Source organism: Gopherus evgoodei, chromosome 2 (genome assembly GCF_007399415.2).
Source record: "Gopherus evgoodei ecotype Sinaloan lineage chromosome 2, rGopEvg1_v1.p, whole genome shotgun sequence".
NCBI lineage: Eukaryota > Metazoa > Chordata > Testudines > Testudinidae > Gopherus > Gopherus evgoodei.
In genome coordinates this window covers 87,309,130-87,319,643 of record NC_044323.1, presented here as the reverse complement: position 1 = coordinate 87,319,643, position 10,514 = coordinate 87,309,130, and the positions used below count along the sequence as shown (strand labels likewise).

At 42.5% G+C, this 10,514-nt stretch overlaps 1 protein-coding gene across 1 annotated transcript in view; it reads left to right on the top strand.

Moving 5' to 3' along the window:
* Positions 1-267: 267 nt before the first annotated feature.
* DCLK3 (doublecortin like kinase 3) overlaps positions 268-10,514 on the top strand; it is a 62,087-nt gene continuing 51,840 nt past the window's right edge. The window contains exon 1 of the mRNA XM_030551276.1: positions 268-295. The gene's annotated coding sequence lies outside the window, so the exon portion shown is untranslated. The remainder of the gene's footprint in view (positions 296-10,514) is intronic.

Sequence of the window (10,514 nt, the reverse complement as noted above, 5' to 3'; positions counted from 1 at the left end):
TGGGGGAGAGGCAGCAGTGTAGGGGGCGGAGGGTAGCGGGGAGAGAGCAGTGGGGGCCGCGCCCCACCCGGCTGGGCTGTGTCTCTCGCGCCGCCTCCCCGGGGCCAGCCTCGGCCCCTCCCCGAGCGGGAGGCGGTGCCGCCGCTGCTGCTGCAGAGAGCCCAGCCGGCTAGAGCAGCCGCCACCGCAGCAGCTGCCGGAGCGACCCCTGGGACGATGCCCGCTGCGGCGCCTCCCCCGCTGCACCCCCCGGCGGGGCCCGCGGGCTCCTGCTGCCCCTACGCCCACCACCCGGGTAAGTGACCCCGCCAGAGCCCAGGCAGTGAACTCCTGCTCCGGGGCGCTGGGTCCTGCCCCTTTCGCCACCGCTCTGGTGCAGTAGCTCCCAGCAGGTCCCACAGGCAACTGTGGGCGTCTGTTCTGCAAAGCGGAACAAGATGTCAGGTACTGGACCTCCCCCGCCTATTGGAGCTGGGGGGCTGGGTCCTGGATCACCCCCATCCTGGCCAAGGGCTCAGACCGCCAGGCTGTCGAGCCATTTGCAGCTTCCCCAGCCCATGGGGGGGGGGGAGCAGTTCTGATGTTTATCAGTGTGACTGCGCCGGGGCAAGAGAGTGAGTGGGTGTGGTGGTGGCAGGTTATAGCACTGAGGCCAGGGCTTAGTTGGACAGGTTTCAAAAGAGATTGGACCTTGATAGCTGGATATTCTTGTTATCTAATAAGAGTAAATATTACCGGTAAATAAGAGCTTTGGAATGGATGTAAATACCCCCTTTCCCAAGCTTTGGGGCAGAAGCCAAGCCCTGATTATTGGGGCTTTAGGAGGAAACTTTCCCTGGCCATTGCTGCCTATTGCAGAGTTTTCTCCTCTGAAGCAGTTGGGACTATCCACCTTCAGAGAGAGGCTACTGGACTGGATGAACCAAAATGCAGTTTGTGTGCATCAGTTCCTGTGTTGCTGTGTGAAAATCCATGTTGTGCCTGATGCCTGCCCTGCTGTGACAGGGGAGCCACGCCCTGCAGGGCAGTTTCAGGGGAGTGTCTGCCTTGGAGAGGATGTAATTGTTTGGTCAGGGACACAACCCAGGCTCTAGATGTCCCTAAGCCTCTGACTGTCAGAAGCTGGGAATGGGCTACAGGGAATGGATCACTTGATAATCATCCTGTTCAGTTCATTTCCTCTGAACCACCTTGCATTGGTTACTGGGCTAGATGGATGGTTTGTCTGGCCCATTAAGGCCATTCTTATGTTCTTCCCCTCCCTATCCTCTTTGACTATTCTCCTGGTTATTGCTGCAGCTGCTTCTCTCTTTCCCCAAGTCTTGAAGAATATTTTATGGATGATCTCCCTTAATACATACAGTACTTTATCTATGAGTCTCTCTTCTGGTTAAAAACAACAAAGAGTCCTGTGGCACCTTATAGACTAACAGACGTATTGGAGCATAAGTTTAAGCTTTTGTGGGTGAATACACATGAAGTGGGTACTCACCCACGAAAGCTTATGCTCCAATACGTCCGTTAGTCTGTAAGGTACCACAGGACTCTTTGTCACTTTTTACAGATCCAGGCTAACACAGCTACCCCTCTGATACTCTCTTCTGGTTGTGAGGGTTGGGATAAAACAGTGCTTCTAAGATTTATAACTGGATGATATCTCAGAGTAGCCGTAAAGCTAGTATTGTTGCTTATGAAAGTTTTGTTATATATTATTAAGGTAGCAGTTGTACCATGTATGGTGGGATAAGCAGCTCAATAAATGATGTTTTACAAGAACAGGCACAATATTGTTCTCCTAGTACAAACTTGGGGTATGGTATTCACTCTTGGTGTGTCAAGGGGGAAAGAAGAGAAATCTTTGTTACATTTTAAACTTGGAACTTTTTAAACTTGGAACTATGTAATAGCAAATTGTATTAAAGATAAGTGAGTTCTCACATTGGGGTAAACTTATGAATACCCAGCTGATCAAACTATGATTATAGTTTTAATTTTTAAAATGTGATTACATATTTTGTCTGAAGTTGGATCTCTTTTCATCTTCGCATTTATACTGTGCTCATTACTGAAGTATCTTGAACATGGGATTTTTTAATTCATTTTGAGGAAAGAAAAGTGCCCTTATGTGATGTGATAAACAATAAAAAGCCAGTGAGGGGTTTAAGTGCAAGGCCTTTGGGGAAATGATGAAAAAGACTACTAAAACTTGAATAATTTTTTTGCTGTTTCTTGCAGAAGTATTAGAGGTTGGGTAAACTTATCTTTTCCCAGGCTGTAAGACCATTTAAAAAAAGTAATAAATGATGGTTTTAAATTCACAAGGTAAAATTCATGGTTTATTGTTCAGACAGACATGGGCAGGGTTCCTTTATATTACAGTAAGAGCCAAAGAGTAGAAGTTACCGGGGTTCTGGAAACATTCAACCTCTTGTAGGATTTGCGCTATATACATAAAATGAATGCAATCCAGTGGACCGATAAAGAGCAAACAAGCTTTGGGAAATTAATAGGTCTTGCTGTGCAGAGATTTAGGTATTGCACAACTGTGTGTTAAAACAAGTTTAAGGATTGTGTATTAGCCTTCAGTTTTAAGTTGTCTTGGAAGTAACTAGAACTGCACCTTGTAGTTGTACATGCATACGTGCATAATGTACATGCATTTCAAAGGCTGGCGAAGATTGTCATGTGCCTTGCATGTCAAAAGCAGATTCTTGGACATAGGGAGTGCAGCTACATGAATAAACATGTGGACAGAGTTCAAGATTCTACTCTAGCATTGAACCCCTCTGACTTTGCCGATTATTTCAGCTTTAAAAAACAGAGTTAATTTTGTACATTATAAACAAATGGAATAGATATTTATGGATAAGGTATTCCATACTTTTCCGTTATGGGGCTTCTTGAGATTTCCTCAAGAAAATGTGGCAATAAGCACAGAGAAAGAGTGAGAGAATAGATAGATCATTGGTCTGTTCTGGTGGGGCAATTTTCTACTTCTCTGGTCACAACACATGGAAAACTCCCCAGATGCTAATGATATTTTTTGCCATATAATATACTAAAAGGTTTCTTAAAAAACAAAACAATAAAACCGTCTCTTGGAAAAAATCTTTTCTTTCTAATTTGCAAAAACTGTATTGTGGGTTATCTCAGAGTTTACAATATCATTTAGAACCAAAAACTAATTGTTTTTTTGGAGTATTTTTGCTATTAACATAAAATATTTTAAAAACCTACTTAGATGTTAGTCCAATGCATGATTGTTTTGCTGTACTGCAGCTTCTGCTCTGACTTGCGTTTCTGTCTGCTTGGCTGCAATTTTTGATTGTATGTTTGATGCATTCTTTTTCTTTGGAGACTGGTCTGGGAAAAAAATTCAAAGGAATTAAATTATTCATAAAATAAATATAAACAAAGGAATTGAGAAGTAGGTAAGTCAGAGAAAAACCTAAAATATTTCTGGAGCTGGAAAAGTGGGAACCAAGGAGAAGCATTTACAAATTAAAAAATTCCTTTGCTCTGATGGTTTCCAAGGAAATACTTCCTGGCAGCAAAGGAAGGGGGTGAGGGGAAAAAAAAAAGGAAGGCTCAGTTGGAAAAAATTAAGCATGAATAGTGAATTTCCTAGAACAAATGAAAAATATTCGGGTAATATTCCCTTTCTGATGTCAGTGACCTGGACATCAAAGCACAATGTCCCCGCCCTCCCAACTCCTCTGCCTTTTTCTCTAGCCATCCTTTCCGTTTTTCAGTTATTTCCCTTTTCTCTCACTCAGAATGCAATTCCTTGAAATATTGGGAGCAATACACTTATGAGAATGTATGAAAATAGCCTTCGAGTGATGTAAAATGCGCAAAAAATCTTCCTGGTCTAACTTGTAAGATGCATCTGTCACTTGCTCACCAGCTGTTACATCGTTCAACCGCTGCATTTTTTATCAGTTGAAGCTGTCAGTTGAAGCTGTCTTTTCCTTTTCTTGTCAGGAAACTCTGGCAAATTCCTGGCTGATGTCCCTTGTAGTAGACTGGATGGGGCAGTGTTTGGATCTGCTGATGGGATAAGTGGCATAGGTTTCCTGAGGGAGGGAAAAAAGGTACAGAGGGTTAGAATATTCTTGAAGTCTCCCTGTGTCATCAGTGGACTGTTCCTTTTCTTCAGTATTGCTTCCTTTATCTGTATTCTACCACTGCTTCTTCACATGCTCCAGGGAATCCATGGGAATTCCCACATTTGATTGCTAGGGGAGGCGGATGGGCAAATTCCCTTGTTCTGTCCTCATTCTGATTAGTCCAACACTCTGAATCCTCGCTGTCTGGCTTTCCACAGGGACAAGCATACATACGGAAAAAGATGAATAATGATACTTCAGTGGCTCTCTTTCCTTATCTTCCAACAGTTTAGGTCTAATTGGATAGGATTCTGCTACTGTTATCACACCTGGTCTTCACCTTGATTGTCACTAAACTATTTGACAACTTTTGAAGTCCGTTTATATAGTCTCAAAAATGTATTTGGCGTCTGGGCACTACTGTGAATTTAGCATCTCATTTAGGATATTATTGTGCTCCTCTTGTAGGCAAAGTGAGTTGAATCAGTCTATTGAAGATCTGAAGGTTTAGCGAGGGCAAGATGCAAGTCTGCCACTGCTGTTCTTCTAAGTGTATTGCTCCCAGAAAAATAGATAGGTGGGAAAATATCTTATACACACTTAAGAAAATATAAAAAAAGGAAATTACTTATTTAATTGATTCTAGTATGCTCTTGAGGTTTCCATAACACTTGGAAGTTGTTAACTTAGCTAGAGGTAATTTGCTTTCATTGCAAATGAAAATCAGGTACATATCCCAGCTTCTCTCTGTTTCTAGTGTAATTTATGCAGTCTAATTATTACAAGAATGCAGAACAATTACCTGTGTTAAGTAGTCCTAGAGGAAGCTTTCAGTAATCATTTTGAAAACATGATCTCCCACTCAATTAGTATTTGCCTGATTGAAAAAAAAATTGAAATTTATCATTTGTGCCATCCTAAACAATGAAGTTAATAGAAATGTTTAGCAATTAATGGATTGAACATCTTGATTTTTAAGCTATCATTATACTTTTAAATATAATTAGCGCTGGCTGGCAGTTCACCTTGCAGAAGACACGGTCTTTCACAACTGTTCCAAAGCAACTTTCTTTGTTTAAAAGGTCATGTCATCATTGATGTGGTTCTACTCTTAAAAAGAGATTGTATAATAATGACTTTGAGGACATTCCATGTTTGTGTCTGAGGCCAGGTATCCACTACAGAAGTTTGTTGGCATAGCTATATTGGTCAGGGTTTGAAAAAAATACCCCTCCTCACCAAGATAGCTATTCTGTGTAGGTGCAACTCTGCTGTCAGAAGAGTGCTTTTATCGACTTAGCTAATGTTGGCAAAAAATCTCCTTTTGTTGGCATACGTTGCATATACAGTAGGTGGCTCTGCTGATATTGCTGTACTGGTATAGCAGTATCAGCAAAGCCTGTATACTATACATTAGCTCTGAGTGCCTCTATATCAGGTTTGCTCAGTTTACAAGTAAAATGATCGTTTATCTAATTGCCAATTCTGCAAACTAAACATGGGATGTGACAGTCAAGTGGGGCCTTTATTTCCTTATGCAACATCATCACAAGTTGTTAAAGGTTCTGCAGGCCTAATTATGCCCTCAGTTGGCATCTGTGCATGTTCTTTGTTTTCACTGAATTTGCTCAAGAGTAACTGAATCGTTCTCTAGGTGGAAGAAATGGAATCCAGCTCCTTTCGTTATACCAGAAGTATAAAAAAAAATATGAAGTGTGATGATCTGATTTTGAAATACATTTAGGGAGCAGATCTGATGATTCAGAAGTGCCATTTTTTAAACCTTGTTTTAGAGCAGAACTTTACTTTAATTCATTTTTGACATTTTGAGGTGATATAGCTTAAAAAAGAGGCATTAGGAAATTTCTCTAAAAATTGTACTGACTTACATTTTGTAAAGATGTGATGCACCGTGCACATAAATAAAACAGTTATTTGGAGTGTAGTTCAAAGCTATTAAGTTATGACTTTGCATAAAAGATTAAAAAGAAAATTCTGCAACTGCTCACTTATTTTTGTGTTTTTATTTTAAATGGTAACTTGTATATTTTATGATGCACTTGCCTGGCAAGCTCTAAGTGCATCTACAGTCTGGCATTGTTCATTGTTTTTTAAATAACCGGGGAGTGGAATTGCCTAATGGACTGTGGATTGTTTGCATAATTCTCCATTTACCTAAACTCAGTAAAAACGTTGAGTTCAGAAAACAAAACAGGAAATCAAACACTGTGAAACTAAACAGACTCCCTCCCATCAATTGTCTCACCACCATTAGGGCTAGGGTGACCAGATAGCAAGTGTGAAAAATTGGGACAGGGGTTTGGGGGTAATTGGCACCTATCTAAGAAAAAGCCCCAGATATCGGGACTGTCCCTATAAAATCAGGACATCTGGTCACCCTAATTGGGGCAAAAGCCTGAATAAATAAATGGGGTTATGGTACTATAGCAGTTACTGTGCTGGCTGGGCCTCCAACGTGTGTGGCACATCACAGAGAGCCCCTTGAGGGTGTGCCCCTCCCAGATGGAAAGGACCCATGTTTCGGGAAGTAGAAGGCGAACATGCTTATGAGTCAGCAGCGCCAGCAGCAGGAGAAGAGTTTTCTCTGTAATCACTTCCAGCAATAAATAGATGTTCTTTTATTTGAGCTCTTGCCTGTCATCATTTTGGGGAGTATACCTGCTTGTGTTAACCCACCAATAAATGCTACAGTCAAGAAACTGTGAGGTCATGCAACACCAACATTGTTCCCTGTAGATTTGACAGACTTGGGCTCTGCTTGACCTACTGGGAGCGTGAGTTCATTGGCCTTCCACCATGAACATCCTGTAGCCGATCCTCAGGCACTTAATATTACAAAAAGGGAAAGAGATTTATAGAGTTATAGATGATTAAGAGTAATTATTATGCAAAACTTGGGCCTGTATAGGAACGGAGGAGCAGCCAGGAGGATGCCTACCAGCAACCAGTGAATAGTGGCCTGGGTAGGGAGTAGAGAGAGGTCAGGAAGCAGACCTCCAGATTTCTGTCCCTCCACTGCTGATCTCAGGCTTTTGGCAAGGTGGCTGAAAATTCATGTACCTCTGTCCCTGTCCAGTTCATCAGTGCCCTCTCTGTCCTCAGCTCCTCCAATGAGAGTAGGGTGACCACCTTTTCAAAAGGCAAAAGCGGCACACATGCAGGAGCCCTGCCCCTTTTGTGGTCCCACTCCTTGCTCTTGTTCCTCCTCTTCCCCCATGAGGCCCCGCCTACTGCCCAGGCCAGAAGCTAGAGCCAAGCCATAGTAAGAGGGAGCCTTGGAGCACTGTGGGGAGCCTTGGACCCTCCATTTGCCCTGGGTATTCAGTTTCAGTGAATTAAACTGATAGTTCTGCTCACCATGTCCTGCAAGATTTTAGAAGTAGTAGATCTCATCCTCTCACACCTACTTTTTATTTGAAGCTTTCCCGCTTTTTCAAATCCCAGTCAATTTTTTAACTTTGAATGACCTAGTCATCGAACTGAAACTAGCTGAATAAACTGAAATGAAGAAAATATTTTCTCAGCACCTGCAAAAGAGGCTACTGCTGTCAAAAGCTGGTTTAACATGTCAACAAAAGTTGGCTCCAGGTGCTTAGCCAGTGACTTCCACCAGTTCAGTGCTTTAACACTTTGGCAGTGAACATGTACTGCGTAATATTAATATGTGTATTTAATTTAAATAATAATTGGTTTTAGTAAATTTAGCCCTTAACATACATTGCTTGAATTTAAAACTTAATTTTAAATAGGTTTATTTTTAATAACAAAATGTATTTAACTTAATTTTTAAAAAAATCTGATTTTTATCCCCCTGGATACAGTTTTCTGGGAAATTTTCCTAAACAAAATACTTTAGTAAAACTGGTTAAGTGAATATTCTACCAACATAATTATTAAAATGTCAGGAAATCCCTAGCTAAGACCTCAGTCACCTCTTGCAACCTGTAACCATTAATTCACTTTCTCCACATTATTTCAGACATTGCACACTTGTCTCTTCCTTCCACCTCCACGCAAACCACAGAACATTAACTCCCTTACCTCACCTAAATAAGTGATAGAAACATTCTATGATTATCTTCCCCAAAATAACACTATTACAAATTGTTTTTTAAAGTGGAGATAAACTGCCAATCAATACAACAAATTTAAACATGACCATAAACTAAAAATCTACACAACACACACTACTTCAACATGAAACACGTTTAACTTTCTGAACAACAAGGAAACATTCACATAATTAGAGTCAAAAGTTGCATCTTTTGTGAGGAGGTAGATGGAAGAATGTAGGTACATGGGTGATATATGAAGATGAGATAATGAGAAGATAGTAAAGTCATGGCTGTAGACTGCAAGAAATGACTGAGGATTTAGTTAGGAATTTTCTGACTCTTTAATTGTTGTATTGTGGAATGTTCAACTAAGCAATCTAAACTGTTTTTTAACTATTTTTTTTTAATTGAGGGAGGCAGGTAGGTTATTTTACAGATGGAGACACTGAGTCACAGTGTGAGAGTTCTGGGATGGGGGTCGGAACTTAAGATCAGATTTCTGGGCTAAGGTCAGTACCAGAGGTCAGAACTTGTGTCAGGGTTCTGGGTCTGGAGCGAGGGTCAGAATCCGAGTCAGAGCCAAAGTCAATGCTGGGAATTGGGGAGCAGAGAAGCATAGTTGGTCATGGCAGCTCACTGGGCTCCGTGTTGTTGTCTGGACTCTTCCTGGTATGTCCCATGGAGTTATATGGGGCTAAGGGGCCAAAGAGGAGCCTTAGAGGTGGCTGACAATTGGGACTCTTGGATGGGATGTCCGAATAGTGTACATCTGCTGTGGTTTGTAGATTGCAGGGAGGGGCTGGATTACAGCTGTTGGTGATGGTGTGAAGGTGTCTGTTGCCTGGTGGCTCTGCCAACCCAGGTTTGAGTCCTGCCGATCCTTACATCATCCCCCTAGTTCAACGTTCGTCTGGGTGGGCTGCCCGGGAGGCTGCTTCAAGGTCAGGCTCATGGATCTGTTCCCAGGAGTGCATTTTGGGGCCATAACCTTCCCAGTCAATGAGGCAACAACATTTGATTTTAGAATCTGAAACCTCATGGACCTCACATTCATCATGACCCTGGTCCTGTACTGGAAGGGGTGGTGGTTGCTGTCAGTGAGCAAAGGAGTTGTCACCTTGTGGCTTCAGCAGCAACGCATGGAACACTGGGTATACCCTGACAGATCTGGGGAGCCAGAGCCTGACCATTGCTGGATTGATCACCTGGCTGATTGTGTATGGGCAAGGTATTGGTAGCCCGATTTTCGACAAGGCCATTCTCTGTGGAGATTCATAGACTCTAGGACTGGAAGGGACCTTGAGAGGTCATCGAGTCCAGTCCCCTGCCCTCATTGCAGGAGCAAATACTGTCTAGACCATCCCTGATAGACGTTTATCTAACCTACTCTTAAATATCTCCAGAGATGGAGATTCCACAACCTCCCTAGGCAGTTTGTTCCAATGTTTAACCACCCTGACAGTTAGGAACTTTTTCCTAACGTCCAACCTAAACCTCCCTGCTGCAGTTTAAGCCCATTGCTTCTTATTCTATCCTTAGAGGCTAGGATGAACAAGTTTTCTCCCACCTCCTTATGACACCCTTTTAGATACCTGAAAACTGCAATCATGTCCCCTCTCAGTCTTCTTTTTTCCAAACTAAACAAACCCAATTCTTTCAGCCTTCCTTCATAGATCATGTTCTCTAGACCTTTAATCATTCTTGTTGCTCTTCTCTGGACCCTCTCCAATTTCTCCACATCTTTCTTGAAGTGCGGTGCCCAGAACTGGACACAATACTCCAGCTGAGGTTGTGCTGAGAGCTGGATCTTTTGTCCAACTGCAAATGTTGGGCCTTTCTGGTGCCGGCATTCAGTGTATCATTTATAGTCCCTCTGCGTGTTTTCAAAATGCGTCTTAAGCTCCTTGTGGACTTTATGAATCTGCTGTACCAGTTGGTGGCAGTGGGGTTTGTGGATACAGCAGGTACATCCGGATGGAGACAGGGATGAAACCTGAAGTTTTTGTAGAATGGACTTTTCCCAGTGGAAACATAGCCAGTGTTATTGTAGGTGAATTCTGTCTGGGGCAGGAGAGCTGACTCGTCATTCAGGTGATCACTTGTAAAGCACCAAAGATAGTGTTCTAACACCTGAATCACTCTCTCGGACTGGTCATCTCTCTATGGGTGATGGGTGCAGGATGTATAGGTGTGAACCCCAAGCGATCACCTGGTTTCACTCCAGAATAGTGACACACATAGTAGACCTAAGTCAGATGTGACCTATTTGGGGAGTCCCTGAGCCAGACAATGTGCGGCCTCAGGAGTTGAGTCATTTCTTCTGCAGCAG